This window comes from Podarcis pityusensis, assembly GCF_964106645.2.
Source record: "Podarcis pityusensis genome assembly, chromosome: 10".
In the NCBI taxonomy this organism is placed as follows: domain Eukaryota; kingdom Metazoa; phylum Chordata; class Lepidosauria; order Squamata; family Lacertidae; genus Podarcis; species Podarcis pityusensis.
The window spans coordinates 46,408,457-46,425,888 of NC_138035.1; the positions used below are offsets into that span (position 1 = coordinate 46,408,457).

The window sequence follows — 17,432 nt, forward strand, 5'->3', positions numbered from 1 at the left end:
TTTTTTCAGCTGGTACTCGCCAGAACTCAGTTGTGGCATCTCTCAGGTGGGTGCCACTGCCTTGCCAAGAGAACAAGGGAAGTGTTCATGGTGAGTTCCAGAAACTCTTTTTCTAGAAAAAAAATAGCACTGATTATAGTTGTATTAAATTTTTTGGGTATTGTATAGACATTAAGCTATGTATGGATGTATACTGCTGACTATGTTCTGTGTCATAAACTGCCCTGTGGTCTTGCAGTAAAGCGGACTATATAAACTGTTTAAAACATTCCGGGCACCGTTGGCATTCTAAGAGAATGATGTGGGAATGTGGAGAACTGAATTTAAGATTGGAAAAATGTGTTAGCAGTCTAGTGCACACTCGCTACTCACTGGACTTCTTCAGAATTTATTTATTTTTTGCAGGTGTAAGGTGTACATATGGTGCTCAATCCCAGACACATTAATAGATTTCTCCATTGATTTTTATAAACAGCCTTGACTTTTTCCCCCCTGGGAACATTAAAAATAGCTCCTCCGTGTGAATCAGGAAATGAACTATCCAGACAAAGGGATTGTTTTTCTCTCAACCTTTCCCCCCATTCAATCCTTCCTCCTACCTGGTTTTTAGCCCCTGCCCCAAGCAGTCATTCAACATCCTGTAAACACAAAGCACTCTCGGTCCTAGCTGGGTTGTTTTGTGCCTGGGTTGTGGTGTTTTGGCTACATGGGCGATGGCAATTGAAATATACTCAGAGTCGCAAAGTGATTTCATGCTCTTTATTCAGCTCATAGTGGTGAGGAGGAATGAATAAATGTCCCCTCACAGTATCTGCTTTATATACATTATTTACACAATGGGCTGCACATGATTGGCTAATTCTGGAATTCTACTGTAAGCCAATCAGGTTGTGGATTCACTTCTATCTGGAGCAGGATTGGGTGGTTCCTGCCAACCAATCATACTGCTGCATTGTTCTAGGACCAATCAGACTGCTGCATTCTGAATCCTATTGTTCTAGGACCAATCAGACTGCTGCCTTTTGGATCCTATTGTTCTAGGACCAATCAGACTGCTACAGTTTGGATCCTATTCAACTCAGTACATAACACCCCTCCCCTCTAAGTTCCAGTCCTGCCCGGGAGGTCGCATTCATAGTCCTCAAGGTATGCCGGCGGCCTACGTGTGCGTTGTGGCCTGGGGTGTTCCCTGGTCCGGGCTCCGGGTTCTGGCTCGTGTTCCAAGGATGCTGGCTGTGATGCGGCTGTTTGGTCTGGTGCAACCGGCTCGCTCAGTCGTGGTTCTGGTTCCGGTGTCCTTTCGGCCTCACGGGTCCTCTCTGTATTTACTGATTCTGCCTCTCCTGCTGGCCCCTCCTGCTCTATGGGCCTCACTGCCCCGCTGTTCCCTTGGGACTCCTCTGACCTGTCCTCCTCCTGGTTTTCTCCCGGGAATCGTCGCCGTATCTGGTCGCAGTGGCGGCGCCAGCATTGCCCCCCATCCGTTAGCACCTCGTACGACACGGGGCCAGTGACCCTGGTGATTGTGGCGGGTACCCATGCTGGGCCTGCCCCAAAATTCTTTGCGTACACTGGGTCCTGGGCCTCGAAGGTCCGGGGGTTCCTGCCTTCCCCCACCACTACCTCATCCTGAGCTCTATCGGGGTGAAGGCGGTCCAATCTGATTGCAAGGCGCCGACCCATTAGTAGTTCAGCGGGGCTCCGGCCAGTCGTTGAGCTGGGGGTGCTGTGCTGTGCTAGAAGGAATGTGGCAAGGCGGTACTCCCAGTCCCCTTGCGTCATGCGGCGAAGGGTGTCCTTGGTGGTCCGCACCATGCGTTCTGCTTGGCCATTGGTGGCAGGGTGGAACGGCGCCGAACGGATGTGGCGGATGGCGTTCTGCGCTGTGAAGGTTTGGAATTCTCCTGACGTAAATGCAGTCCCGTTGTCTGAGACGAGAGTGTCAGGGAGCCCGTGGGTTGCAAACAGCCTGCGTAGTACCCGGATGGCTGCGGACGTGGAAGTGGACGGTACCAGTGCGACTTCCAGCCATTTGGTGTAGGAGTCCACCACTATGCAGAATGTTTTCCCCTGAAAGGGGCCAGCGAAATCCACATGCAGGCGTGACCATGGTGCTCGGGCGGACTCCCAGGACTGGACTGGGGCCCTTGGGGGATCTGGGCGGGATTCTTGGCAGGCCTGGCAGTGTTTGACCCAGGCCTCTATCTCTCCATCGATCCCCGGCCACCACACATAACTCCTGGCAAGGGCCTTCATTCTTACTACCCCTGGATGTGTCTCGTGTAGGGCTGTGAGGACCCTTTTGCAGAGGGGCTGGGGAACAACGACTCTGCTTCCCCATAACAGGCACCCCTTGTGGGCTGACAGTTCATGTTTGCGGGTTGTGTAGCCGGCGAATTCTGGCCCGGGGCTGCTGCTGGGCCATCCCCTCCACACCCAGTCCAGGACCCGGGAGATGACCCTATCTTTCTTGGAATGGTGTGCAACTTCTTGTGCCTGAATGGGGCGGTCGGGAAGCAGCTCCAGGCTCATAACCTCTTGTGCAGGTGCTGGGTCAGGGCCTGTTTCCGGTAGTGGTAGCCTGCTGAGGGCGTCCGCATGGCCCATCGCCTTCCCAGGTCGGTGAATCAGTGCATACTGGTAGCTGGCAAGGAAAATTGACCACCTGAGGACGCGAGGAGACAGCACTTGGGGGGTCTGCTTTTCGGGGGCAAACAAGCCAAGCAACGGCTTGTGGTCAGTCACCACGGTGAAGGGCCGCCCGTACAAGAAATCATGGAATTTTTTTACTCCCTTTACGATTGCCAGACCCTCCTTGTCGATTTGCGAGTAGTTCCGCTCGGTTGTGTTGAGTGTCTGGGAAAAGTACGCCACCGGTACCTCTCTTCCATCCGGGAGTTGGTGCCCCAGGACAGCTCCAATGCCATAGGGTGAGGCGTCGCATGCTAGCACCACCGGCAGCCTCTCGTCGAAGTGTGCCAAGACCGAGTTTGAGACAAGCAAGTCCTTGACTGCCTGGAATGCGGCCTCCTGGCGCTGGCCCCACACCCAAGGGGCCCGCTTGTCCAGGAGTCTGTGTAGGGGCTCCGCTACCGCCGCCTTGTGGGGAAGGAAGGAATGGTAAAAGTTCAATAGTCCCAAGAAGGCCTGAAGTTCAGTCTTGCTCTTGGGCGCTGGGGCATCACAAATGGCCCGTACCTTGTCCCCAGTCGGGTGGACCCCTTCTGCGTCCACCATAAATCCCAGAAAGTCCACCTGAGGCACTCCTAGTAGACATTTTTCCCGCTTCACCTTGAGACCCGCCGTCTGGAAACGGTGCAGAACGGTGCGGAGGCGGTCCTCAAACTCCTCTGGTGTGGGGCCGGCAATCAACACATCATCGAAGAAGGGGGTGACGCCAGGAATCCCTTTAAGGAGAGAGTCCATTATATTCTGGAATATGCCTGGTGCCACGCTGACACCGAATTGCAGCCGCTTTACCCTGAACGCTCCTCTGTGCGTCACAATCGTCTGTGCCTCTGCTGTGGCCTCATCTACTGGCAGCTGTTGATATGCTTGGGCCAAGTCCAGCTTGCCAAAAATTTTCGACCCAGCCAGGGTGGCAAGGACATGGCTGACCACTGGCACTGGGTATGCGTGGGCCGTGAGGGCCTTGTTTATGGTACATTTGTAGTCTGCGCAGATGCGGACCGAACCATTAGGCTTGACGGGTGTGACGATTGGGGTTTCCCAGGGAGCATTAGGCACCGGCTCCAGCACTCCTTGCTCTACGAGTCGGTCCAATTCCTCGTCTATACGGGGTTTCAAGGCGAACGGGACCCGGCGGGCCTTGAGCCTGACCGGTCGTACTGCGGGGTCAAGCTGTAGCGCAATGGGGGGGCCCGTATACTGTCCCAATTTCCCATCGAAAACCCCTGGAAATTCCTTGCATATGGCGTCCACGTCCACTTGTAAGCTAGTGTGGTTCACCCCGGTGACAGCTAGCCCCAGTGGTCCAAACCATGCCAATCCCAGTAAGCTAATGTAGGGGCCCTTGACCACAAGCAAGTCCAGTTGCCGCGTCCGCCCTCGGTATTGCACCCTGAAGGTCCCCACCCCCATTGTGGGGACCTTACGTTTCTGGAAGTCCCGGAGGGTGAATGGGGCCGGCCTGAGTTTGGGACCCCCAGTGGGACACAGTTTCCTTAAGGTCCTTGCCGAGATTATGGATAGAGTTGAACCCGTGTCAAGCTCCATGCGGCATGGGGCCCCCTCTATCTGTACCTCTACATAAATTTTCTCTACGTTGGGGTGGGGCAACTGGTATACCTGGAAGTCCGTGAGCTCCGTCGAGTTGCCTTGGTGCGTTGGGCCCCGGGACCTGGGGCTCTTGGATTGGTCATCTGATGCCTGGTGTCGGGTGGGCCGAGCCCGACACACCCGGGCGATGTGTCCCGATTTTCTGCACTGCCTGCACTCTGCGTTGCGGAAACGGCAGGTCCTCCTCTCGTGACTCTCCCCGCAGCTTGCGCAGTTCCCTCCTTCTCGTCGAGGCAGCTGTGGTCTGTGCGCTGCTTGAGTGCGCTGCTGTACTCGGTGCACCTCCTCCCTGTCGGATCCTGAGTCGTCGGTGAGGTCTTCATGGTGGACCCTCGGTTGGGATGGCAGGCTCGGCCGTGCCTCTTGGGTCGACCTCTCGGCAGCTTCTGTTGCCAGGGCCTCCTCCAGAGCGACCTGGAACGTTAGGTCCTTCTTAGCGTAGAGGCGCCGTTGCAGCTTCTCATCCTTCAGGCCACCGACGAGGCGGTCACGAAGCATGTTCTCCAGCTCTGAGAAGTTGCAGAACCGGGCGGCTTGGCGGAGAGAGGTCACAAACCCAGTTATGGTTTCCCCAGGGGCTTGCCGCTTTGCGTAGAAGGCATTTCGACGAGCCACCACTGAGGGCTGCGGCGAAAAGTGCCCCTTCAGCTGTTCCATTATTGTTTTGTATGGAACAGTAGCGACGTCTTCAGGCGCAAGGAGAGCCCGGGCGATTTCAAACGTCTCCTCTCCGCAGACGCTGAAGAATATCGCCCTCTTCTTGGCGTCTTCTTCGTCGGTGACCCCTTTGGCTTCTAGGAGGAAGGTGAAACGGGAGGCGTACGCTTCCCAGTCTCCAGATGCTGGGTTGAATGGCGAGAAGCTGCTGTTGGCTGCCATTCTGAGTTCCTTGTGCCCCGGAGCTGAAGCCTGGATACACGGTGCGAGGCAGCGGTGCGGCAGTTGGCGGTGCTGCGGTGCTGTGTGTGGCAGTCAGCTCAGCGGGATCCCATCCTCGTCGCCAGTGAAATATACTCAGAGTCGCAAAGTGATTTCATGCTCTTTATTCAGCTCATAGTGGTGAGGAGGAATGAATAAATGTCCCCTCACAGTATCTGCTTTATATACATTATTTACACAATGGGCTGCACATGATTGGCTAATTCTGGAATTCTACTGTAAGCCAATCAGGTTGTGGATTCACTTCTATCTGGAGCAGGATTGGGTGGTTCCTGCCAACCAATCATACTGCTGCATTGTTCTAGGACCAATCAGACTGCTGCATTCTGAATCCTATTGTTCTAGGACCAATCAGACTGCTGCCTTTTGGATCCTATTGTTCTAGGACCAATCAGACTGCTACAGTTTGGATCCTATTCAACTCAGTACATAACAGCAATCATCTCTGAATAACAGGAAAAGAGGGAATGATACCCTCCACCAGTGGATCTGAACTTCAAATGAGGCCTTTAGTTCCAAAAAGTGGAATCTAACTGAGAACATCGCAGGTGCCTTTTATGACTTTGAGCAATGAGTTGAGTCAAGCTACCATCTTCCTGGAAGGGGCAAGCCATATCCCTAACTACCCTGTAACTCTATCTTGGACTGTGGCACTTCCAGAAATATTTTAGCAACTGGCAAATCTAAATTGCTGGCACCGAATCCCTTTCTGATAATGTTACATTCTGGAAGCTGTAAAAAGAAAGAAAGAAAAAAAGAAGTTTTGATATTTTGAAGAGGCCACAAACAGAAAACCAAATAGCACTTAAAATATTAACTCTACAAATGTCTCTAACTTGGCTTCATTTCATCTCTTTCTTATTTAGTTTTCATCTGACTATGCTGTCTCTCCTCCACTCCCTCTCACCTTGCTTTCCATCTAATTGAATTGAGTGAAGCTATGGAATTAATGCTGCGTAGGGGAAATATCCCATGTTGTGATTTTTGCTTTGTCTACACAATCTAGGAAACATGAGACATGGTCCAGATGCTGCTGAACTTCTTCAGCTCCCATCTGCCCCAGTCAGCATGGTCAATGGTCAGGAATAACGGGAGCTGACATCCAAAACATCTGGAGGACACCAGCCTGAGAAAGGGTGGCACACTAACCTTGTGATGTGCTGAGTCCTCGTGTGATTTCCTCCCCTCATTTCCAAAACATATCATGTGCAGGTGGCATGTTAAGTATCCTGCTTTCCACCTCAGGAGGACACAGGAAATTGCTCAGTCAAAGCTTTGGTCCATCTTCTAACTCAATATTGTGTTTATTGACTAGATCTCCAGGATTTCAGAGAGAGGTCATCCCAAGCTCTCATGGAGATATCAGGGATTGAACCTGGAAATGGTCTATGACAGATGCTAAGCTATGGCTCTTCCATTAGTTATCCAACCCAAGAATGACTTGGTGTGCTCTCCTAATTGAGTGGTAAGTTCAAATTCACACTCAGCCGTAAAGCTCACTGCCTGACTTTGGGCCTATAACTTTCTCTCAGCCTAAGGTACGCTGGGAGCAATACATGTACAATTGGAGTTCCGTGTGTGTGTGTGTGTGTGTGTGTGTTGTCTCTCTGTTTTAATGGGCTTGGAGGGTGGGAGAGCATGTCACACGTGCCAGCAGTCTTGGAAACACTGCTTTGCTCAAACTTGATAGAAGGCGCATTTTCAGAGTCTCCATCTGTCTCTTCGGTTGAGCTGGAAGGACTGCAAAATAAATGGGCCTCAGTTGAACATACCTTTTAAAAGAAGATGGGTGTGGTGAAGGGGCAACCCAGGGCTGATGCTCTTTCCTGACACAGTGCAAACACAAGTACCTTGAGCATCTCTGCGATTGCTCTCACCTGCAATGCAGATTGCAAGGCAAGTGCCCACTGGACCTGCTGCAGCTGGCACAAAATGGGTTGCCTATCCAATATGCAATCGGACTTTGGGTTGGTGCACTTAATTCAGCTTTGAGTTATCCAGACAAGTGACCTGACTGGAACAGAGGGGAAGAAATGCATGCAGCAGGAAGCAAGCGATGATGCCACGCAGCAATAAAATTACAGTCTCAGCTAATAACCTTCTTGCTGCAGACTGTTTGAATTGTTCCAGCCCACTCTTTGCTAGTCATTGTTCATGACTTGGGGTCATTCTGTCTGCCTTTGCTCTCTGCTTGAATGGCAGCTGCTTCAAACAGGAAGGCTGTGCATCAAAAGCATCACGTTACCTGCACGATATCAGTGAAAAGATTTTTTATGGTTGCACATTTGTTGTTAAAAAGGCCCTAGCTCCCCTTTCCCAAAACCTTGCTATCGAGGGAAGTAATGGCCCAACTCAGCGTTTTTATTTACAGAACTGTTAGCTGCATAGAGTCTTTCACCATTCTGCCAGCTGTCATCTAATTATTTTTTATTTTAGTACAATGTCATATTCTAAAAATGGTTCACATGTTTCGTGGCTGATATCCAGCTATTCCTTATGAGGGGGACTTACCATTTTGTCAAGCAACAGGCAACAGTACAGGAATTAAAACTGTGGATCTTAAGCTAGTATTTGGTTTCCACCTTAACATTCACACAAGAGTATTCACTACAGCTAATTTTCTTTTATTGCTTTGAACTCATGCAGCAGCAGAGCAGAAAGAGAACAGGCTGTCGATTCCTGGATGTCATATGTCTGCGGAACTATTATGCATGACCTATTATTTCCAGCAGAGTGGCAGAAGAAGGCAACCATACAGAGTCTCCCAAGGCCACATGAGGGTCACTGTTTCACTGCACCCAGGCAGCTAAATAGTCAGATAAAAGCTCCATGGCCTAGTTAAGGTACAAGTGTTCCCAATCCAGCTGTATAATTTATTATGGCCAAGTGCATCTCTGTGGTGCAGTAACAGCACTCAATGTCTGAGCAAGTATGCTCACATTTATGGAGAAACTCCTACTCCAGTTCTCTCTATTTTCCAGGGACATTCACAGATTTACAGAAAGAAGTTGTCCTGGTTTCTGATTTGATCCTGATATGTCCCGCTTTTCCTCAGAACGTTGCTATTTTCATTGGATAAATTTTGGAGGATGTGGAGTTATGCAACCCCCAAGTCAAGGAGATAAGTAACTATACAACCTTTAGAAGACATCTGAAGGCAATCCTGTACAATTTTATTATGTTTTTATATACGTTGGAAGCCGCCCAGAGTGGCTGGGGCAACCCAGCCAGATGGGCGGGATATTCTTATTCTTAGTCTTATTCTTATTCTTATTCTTATTCTTATTCTTATTCTTGCCATCCCTATTTTTGTCACATTAATGTTGGAGGATAAAAAGGGACCCCTGACCATTAGGTCAGACCGTGATCGAGACTGGGGTTGCGGCACTCATCTCGCTCTATAGGCCGTGGAGCCGGCGTACAGCTTCTGGGTCATGTGGCCAGCATGACTAAGCCGCTTCTGGCGAACCAGAGCAGTGCATGGAAATGTTGTTTACCTTCCTGCCGGAGCGGTACCTATTTATCTACTTGCACTTGACATGCTTTCGAACTGCTAGGTTGGCAGGAGCAGGGACCGAGCAACGGGAGTTCACCCCATCACAGGGATTCGAACCACCGACCTTCTGATCGGCAAGCCCTAGGCTCTGTGGTTTAGACCACAGCACCACCCATGTCCCTAATGTTGAAGGATATGCTATTGCAAAAAGTCAGTTTTATTTTTTAAAGAAAATGATTCAAACTAGTTTTCTGCACAGCCATGATTAAGAAACAGAACAATACATTGAAATGCGTAAATGCCTAATTATACCTTGATGGCATATGTTCTCTTTTTTTAAATGCAGCGATAGCTAGTATTCAGTTTTGTGGTGAGATGTAATAATTCCTACTCTTTCTGCCCCCTTAAAAGTTGGAGCCATATATACACTTATCTGGGGATTAACTCCAAAGAACTCAGTAGGACCTGTTTCTGAATCATGCAAGGTACATAGGAAGCTGCCTCACACCACTGGTCCATTTGGCTCAGTCTTGTCTATGCTAATTGGTTGCAACTCCCCAGGGTTTCAGACAGGGGTATCTCTCAGCCCTCCCTGGAAATGCCAGGGATTAATGATGGGACCACCTGCATGTGTTCTCCATTGAGCTATGGACCTTTCCTAAGTATTGGGTGGGCCACGCATGTGTCAAAACCTCTAGCCATTGAGATGTGTGTGTGTGTGTGTGTGTGTGTGTGTGTGTGTGTGTCTGTTCTGTCTGCAGAAATATGTAGAATCAGGCATGCAATGCTTGCAACTTGACCTCTGAGCAAACTCCTTGGCAAAGTGCCTGGAAGCTTTATATAGTTACCAAAGATTGCTTGTTAAAATGTGATATTTTGGGACTCATCCTTTCCTGAAGGCAAGGCTGAAATTAACCACTTCCCCACATAGTCACTTTCAGCTTCCATGCCTTTGGCCGTGTTGCCCTTTTGCCTTCTCGCTGCTTGCAACAGCAAACTTGTCTCTGAGCACTGCTTTCTCAGGAATACACACGCAAACACAGATATATACAGACTAGTTAGCTGACTCAAAATGACAGGAGATTAAATTAAAATCCTGTTGATGATGAAACATTACTTACAGTCCAAGCTCCATTTTATTATATATTCGTTATGCCCTGCCAATTTGCAACAAATGCAAACTTGAAGTCATTTTGACATATTATTTGTTTATTCCTGACATTTCTAACCTGCTCCATCAGTCACACAGCTCCCGCTGCGGCTTATGAGAGATAAAATAATATAAAACAGGAAAAACCCCAGAATGAAACAACATCGGGGGGGGGGGGGAAGGTAGGCTGGAGACTGTACTGATATTAGCAACTCCCAACACCAGCAACTCTTTGATAAAACAAAAATGCTTTTAATTACACTGGGCAACAATTTTTTACTTTTTGAATGTTGTCTAGATTTCTACAACCGATTTAGGGTATTTTTGCACTGCTGAATCAGGAAATGGCACCCGTTTTTCTCCATCAGTTCAGGTTTATTGTAAACTGAATGGTGGGCATTGATAAAGGTAAGTACACGTAAATTGCATGTTGCTTCACCATTTTTCAAACTTCAGGGCTTGAACTTCTGTTTCTTGGAACTCCTGGAATGCTTAGCGGCAGGGAGGTCTCTCTTCAGAGTCCAACAGTAGTCAGCCATCATGGCTGCATCCCAGCGACCCTGATACCTGGTCTCCATCTCTTTCATGTCCTGATGGAATCTCTCCCCCTGCTCGTCACTCATTGAACCTAGTTTCTCAGGAAACTGGTCCATATGTGAAAATAGGTAGTGCATCTTGACGCTCATGTTGCAGCCCAGGTTTCTGAAAGCAGTCAGCATGTTGTTGACAAGTTCTGCGTAGTTTCTGGCCTTATTGTTGCCAAGAAAGTTCTTCACTACCAGAACAAATGCCTTCCATGCTTCCAGTTCCACTTCGTTCATTGAGTTTCCAAACTCTGGATCTCTGATGAGCTGACGGATCTGAGGACCGTCAAAGATGCCAGCTTTCAACTTCTCCATGGTCAATCCTGGAAAAACCTGGCACAAGTAAGTGAAGCAGTCACCATCCTTGTCCAGAGCCTTGGTGAACTGCTTGATTAAGCCGAGCTTGATGTGCAGCGGTGGGAAGAGTATTCTGTCTCTGTCCACCAGAGGGTCGTTGATGATGTTCCTTTTTTTTGCAAGGCACCAATTTATCCCGCACAGGCCAGTCCTTCTTCGTGTAATGCTGAGCACGGTCCCTACTATCCCACATGCACAGAAAACATGGGTACTTGGTGAAGCCAGACTGTTGTCCCAACAAAAAGTTCACCATCTTCAGGTCAACGCAAATAAACCACTTATGCTGATCATAACCAATTTTCTCCAGCACATACTTCACCGCTTCATAGTTCTCCTTCAGTGTACTCGAATGAGCCAGAGGTATAGAGGCAAACTGGTTGCCGTTGTGTAGCAGAACACATTTCAGTGATCGCTTGCTGCTGTCAATGAACAGTCTCCAATCTTTGGGTCCGTACTGTGGCACTCCAAGCTTGAGCAGAAGCTGCGCAATATCTGCACAGTACACCAAGTCCTTCTCTTCCGAGAAAAAACGGAGGTTTTATGACTTCAAACTGATCCCTTTCCGACATAATCACCCAGAACTATCGGACCTGAATACTTCTTGTCATTAAAATAATCATTTCCAATCAAAACAATTATTCGACATGGCATTTTATCCCCACCAACTTCTTCTAAAATGCTCCACACAAGCGTACATGTGAACATAAACGTAAAAAAAGACATGTGGCCATAGCTCAAAAACTTGACCTGACTGAGCAAAACTAATGTGATTTTTGGATTCAGTGCATCAGATTCGTCCTAAATCAACTGAGAAAACGCAGACAACAAATTTGTTGTTGACCAGTGTAATCATTCATAGAAATCAACTGAATGACCTGTTTAAAAAAGAAAAAAGAAATCCAGCATTTGTGACAGATCTGGAATGGATCCTCAAAATTTCCATTTGTGTGAAAACTATTTGAGCATCAATCCCCTTCTCTGTGGAAGGTTTTTAATCATGTTTTCTGTCAGGCACGACAGAAGACTGAGAAACCGCTGTCTCATTCTCAGTCATGCATACAGATGCTGATATTCTGCCAACATATTGCCCATGACAGTGATCATTAGCTGCAGATAAATTTTAATCACAATAACCAGGTTCATCACAGCTCAGGCAGACACAAGTAGCCCCTTCCTTCCATTCTCCTAATCTGCAGGGGTAGAATTCCAGAAATGCAATGGGGTCTTGGAATGAGCCCATTTACTGGTTAGCAGCAGTGGCGGACCTTGGGGTCTCAAATTTCAGTGGCTTCCTGTGCGACACCAAGATTTGGTGGCCCCCGCCTCTCCCCTTCCATTCTACAGCATAGTTATGGCACCCTGAGGCTTCAAGCCCAGTTCAACTGAACCGGTCATCTGCAGAGTATACCAATGGAACTATTCTCCCACTGGGCGCATCCAGTCATTGGTGTGGATGGGGAAAAGCACACTTATTCTCCCATGTACAGTTGATTGAAGGTGTGGATAGTAAGCTCCAAATTTGCTCCAAAAAAGCAAAAAGAAAAGAACTATTTAGATAAGTGAAGAAATTGCAACAAACACTTCATCTGGTCCAAACTGGAGCAGCCATATACAGACCCTCCAATTCTCCCTATTTTCCAGGGAGAGCCCTGGATTTACAGAAGCTGTCTCAGCTTTTGATCCTGGAATGTCCCGCTTTTTCTTAGGATGTCCCTATTTTCATCAGAGAAATGCTGGAAGGTATGGAGTCATTCAAGAGGGACACGGGTGGCACTGTGGTCTAAACCACTGAACCTAGGGCTTGCCAATCGGAAGGTTGGCGGTTCGAATCCCTGCGACAGGGTGAGCTCCCGTTGCTCAGTCCCAGCTCCTGCCCACCTAGCAGTTCGAAAACACGTCAAAGTGCAAGTCGATAAATAGGTACTGCTCAGGCGGGAAGGTAAACAGTGTTTCTGTGTGCTGCAGAGTTGTCCGCGACTGGACTTAATGGTCAGGGGTCCATTTACCTTTATGGAATCATTCAACCCCTGAGCCATCTGAAGGCAGCTCTGTATGGGGATGTTTTTTTAATGTTTTAGTATGCTTGTATATATGTTGGAAGCCACCCAGAGTGGCTGGGGCAACCCAGTCAGATGGGCTAGATATAAATATAAAAATTATTATTATGAATATTATAATGGAATAGGGCATCCCTATTTTTATCGGAGAAATGTTGGTGCATATGCATATATATGACTGGTTGAGGTTCATAAAATCCCTGTTTTAAAACAACTGTGCAGGTTTCGAGTTGGTTTCCAGGTTCAATTCAAGGTGCTCATGTTAGTGTCTCCACCCCTCCTGATGTTCTCAGGTATTAAGATTAGCAAAGGGTGCTCTCTTGCCACAGCCCTCAGAAGTGCAGGGAATGGTGACCTAGGAAATAGCTTTTTACCCTTTACCCTGGTCATTGACAGTTAAGTATTTTGTTTTGTGGGACCCACCTCTCTGCTGAATTTGCACTTTTCTAGCTGCAAGGATTTTACTTCTTTTTGTAATTCTAACTGGTTTATCTGTTTTGGGGCACTATATTGTTGTAAGCTGCCCTAGAACCTTAAACTGAAGGGCAGGTAAGAAATCTTATGAACAAACAAACGCAGGAAACTGTCTTATACAGAGTCCATCAAATTTAGACCATCTAATTCAGTATCGACTACACCAGGGTTTCCCAAATTTGGGTCTCCAGCTGTTTTTAGACTACAACTCCCATCATCCCTAGCTAGCAGAACCAGTGGCCAGGGATGATGGGAAGTGTAGTCTCAAAACAGGTGGAGGGTCTTCACTGACTGTTAAGATTTGGACAGGGGTGTCTCCCAGCCTGACCCAAAGATGCTGGAATCTGAACATGGAACCTTCTGTTTGCAAAGCAGCTGATCTGCCACTGAGCTACAGCCCTGTGTCTGAACTGAGCAGGTCACATAGGAGCAGGAGGCGATTTCATGGAAATGTTCACATTGCCATAAGGATCCCAAAGTATCTCATGGAAGCCATGAAGAGTTGTACACTTCAAGCATTTTTCTGCCCCTGATGCCTCAATCTCTGTTTATATTATTGATGAGTTTTGGTCTCCCTTGTGTATTCGTATATGCAAAAGTATATCCAGCACATCCTAGTCTAATCCATCATCTCCGTTCATGCTGCAGTCAAAACAATAAAAATTAAACGCTACGTTGCTGCAGTGAAATAAAATCCTAAAAAATTGGCTGCAATTTCCCCCCCTCCCTGACTGGCCTTCCTTTGCTGAGCTCATGGCAAACAAATGAATCAACGCCACCCCACTCCTCAGATCACTTAAAAATTAACGACACATGTAACTTATCACGTGTACCTTCTGTCTTATGAAACGTATGGGGTTTTATTTTATTTTTTAGTAGTTTCTGTTGCTTGTATTTTTCCTTCCAAAAGCAGGCATCCAGGTTTCTATCTGCTGCTCACCCTCCTCTGCACTTCTCCAATCCTATTAATATATAAGTGGCAAAGCTTTGATGAGTTATTTTCAGTGCTTAGAACATCTTAAGGCTTTTAAAGTGTCCTCCTGGTCTTCCATCTTATCGGCATGCAGTAGATTCCTGTGTGGAGGAGCAGTAAGCACATTTGCAGGCCTAATGTCATTTAGCTAAAGAAAGGAGAGTGGCAGGATGTGTTTTGGGAAATTTCACAGATGCAGGAAGAGACCGTCTGCACAAAATAATCCCATCTAAGAGCAGAAGTAAAGAGAATGTTTAAGGAGCAAAGGGATAGACAGAGAAGCATTTAGTTTGCATTAAAAATACAACACAAAAGCTGCGCCAAGTCAATCAGTATTCTGCACAAATAAATAAATAAAGGATTCTGCTGTGAAAATAAATTATACAAGTTTAACACAAATTTCTTCCTCATTTTGCATAATTCATTACATCACGTAGAATTATGAAGCCCCACCCAATGAACCCAAGAAATACTGTTCAGCTGCCACTGGAAGCTGAAACATCAGTTTAAGTGGGTTGATGGGACTGTGTAACTGGGAACTAAAGGGAAAAGATGCAACTTGGTTGTGTTCAACAATAAAACAGTTGCAAGCACATCACCAGAGTGAGAGGTGGGCAAATCTCTCAGCGTCTCATTTCCCCCCATATTAATTTAATTTATCAATTTCATAAAATTTGTATACTGCTTAGAAGTAAAAAAAACCTCGAACAAACCTTAGATCAGTTTAAAAAAAGAATAAAACAATATCATTACCAGTAAAAGCAGTTAAAAGCACTATTTAATACATTCAAAAATAATTAAAACCAATGATAGACTAAAAGCGGATTAAAACACAACACAATCTTAAATTCTGTTCTCTGCATTTCCACATCAGTTTGTGATTTTTTTTTAAAAAAAGAAAGTCCTCATGAAAATTCAATAGCAATTTCTCCTAATTTACCATTTTCACAAAACATTTTTGCAAAACCATTTCCCCTAATGTGATGCATTTTTGTATGTTATTGTCACTAATATGTGCATTTTTATGCATGCTTTATCCCAGTGTATGCATTTGCTTGCACATGACTTGGTTGGACAACTGCATTGCAAAATTCGTAGAAGTGTGAATGTCAAAGGATGGCTGCGTTTAGGTTTGCCTATTGTTTCAAAAAGTTTTATTTACATAGTTTTGCACTTAGATGTGACCTGAATCAAACTTCTCCTGCATCGCTAACTCAGGAGGTTTTATATGACAATAAATCTCTCCCCAAGTCCACCAACTTAAATACATGTATCTACAAGGCTCCATCAGCAACACGAGTTACAAAACAACAACAACACATTCTTAGGGATGGCCAAAGTCCCTCCATTTGTTAGGTGGAAAATAAGCTGGGACTTTTTCTAGTAGGCCCAGGTAAGACTTCACCAATGGGAGAGGCAGGCCATACTTGAACCAACTGAGGAGGGTCTTAGGTGGTCCTTTTGGAAAGCCTAAATGTCACCTGGAAGCAGCCATTCCATGAAGCTGCACCAGAGGAAGAGATGGGAAGCAGGGCCATTTTGTTGGTTCAGCTGAGAAACCAGCTCCACACAGGTCTTCCCTCAGTTGCCATGTGGCAGCAGCCATTCCACGAGACTGCAGCAAAGGAGTTGAGAAGGTAAGCAGAACCATTGCACTGGCTTAGTGGAGAGACCAGCCCAATTTGTCTCCTCCTCCTCGCCTTAGTTTTTCCCTCTCCTTCCTCCCACAGTCCAATTTCCTTCTGAATCTTGTGGACTGTAAACCTGAGGTAAACAAAGCCCTGTTATTGATCTCTGGGAGCTGCTCTGGGAGCTTTTTTGGCTGAACAATGGGCCAAAAATGGGTCAAATAGATAAATAAGCCCAGTGCCAACTTCCATTTAATGAAACAACAATTGAGTAAGTAAATCAGCACTGCTGAAACATTTCGTAGTTCGTTTCGTTAGTCGCTCATCTCTAAATCCTGAAGGAGTCTGAATAATGTAATATTTAGCTGGGGGTCTTAGTTTCATCTACTAGATTGACTGGGATCCAAAGTAGTCCTCAAATTGTTCCATATGTCCAAAGAGGCTCTAGGCTTCCATTTCTCTAGCAGCTGCTCCCCCTCTCCTCCCAACGCTACCACATGGCAAACCACTTTTGAACCTGATGAGACTTTCAGAAGCAGTTTGTGATATGGCATTGGATCCTCTGTTTAAAGAAAGAGAAGTCCAAAAATACCGCAGATCATGCTCAGCCCTAGCGTGCGCCAAAGTCACTCTTTGGAGTCTAGCCAGGAACTATGGATGCAAAAGTCTCTTGAACTCAAGCACATCACGAGCTCTGATAAACTCAGTCCACTGTGCAGTTTAACAGATCCGCCAAAATAAGTGGTTTGAAACTCTCGTGGTGGCAGCAGAGCCCTCAGCAAGACTCGTCATAGCTGCCAGGCAATCAACTGTCAGAGAAGCCATAATGTAAAGCCAAGTATTTTCTCAAAATGAACATCAAAGCTACACCGGGAAGATTATTTGCAAGGCAAGAAAGGCTTGTTCTGTGACAGAGGCCTGTTAACACCGGTCCCTGCTAAGGCTGTGCCATGTGATTTATGATGCAGCTGTTCTCATCTCAACTGACAGGTCTCTATTCCAGCGGACAGGCAATACTTGCAGCACACAGGAGGACAGGCTTAAAACATGGGCTGCTTGGCTACATTTTGGATTCGGTTAATGGCTCTTGTCAAATGTCTTGTACGATCTGGAAAATGTTGATGTTTTAAAAACGTGTGTGAGAAAGAAATGGCAGCAATTAGAAATTACAGCTGCTGACATCATTTTTACTTGCCTCGTTTGATTTGTTTGTAAGCGTATTATTTCCCAGTTACTGCAAGTTCTGGGGCATAAAAATTATCCAGAATGTGTCTAATCCCGCCTATGGGAGCATGGCTGCTTGATAACAAATTGCATAGAAACTTCTGTTACATAGAAACAGCACATATAAACTTTGAGCAATAGCTCTTCTGAAGACACTATACTCAGCATTACCACTAAAAACTTAGGACAGCTTTTGCCAGCTTCCACATGCTGGCTGGGGCTGATGGGAGTTGGATTCCAAAACACCTGGA

At 46.8% G+C, this 17,432-nt stretch overlaps 1 long non-coding RNA gene across 1 annotated transcript in view; it reads right to left on the bottom strand.

Annotated features, from left to right (window-relative positions):
- Positions 1 to 5,679: 5,679 nt before the first annotated feature.
- Positions 5,680 to 17,432, bottom strand: part of LOC308486095 — a 28,227-nt gene continuing 16,474 nt past the window's right edge. Inside the window, exons 2-3 of the long non-coding RNA XR_013990947.1 lie at positions 14,190 to 14,318; positions 5,680 to 5,970 (exon numbers count right to left, since the gene is read on the bottom strand). This is a non-coding gene — a long non-coding RNA (uncharacterized lncRNA). The remainder of the gene's footprint in view (positions 5,971 to 14,189; positions 14,319 to 17,432) is intronic.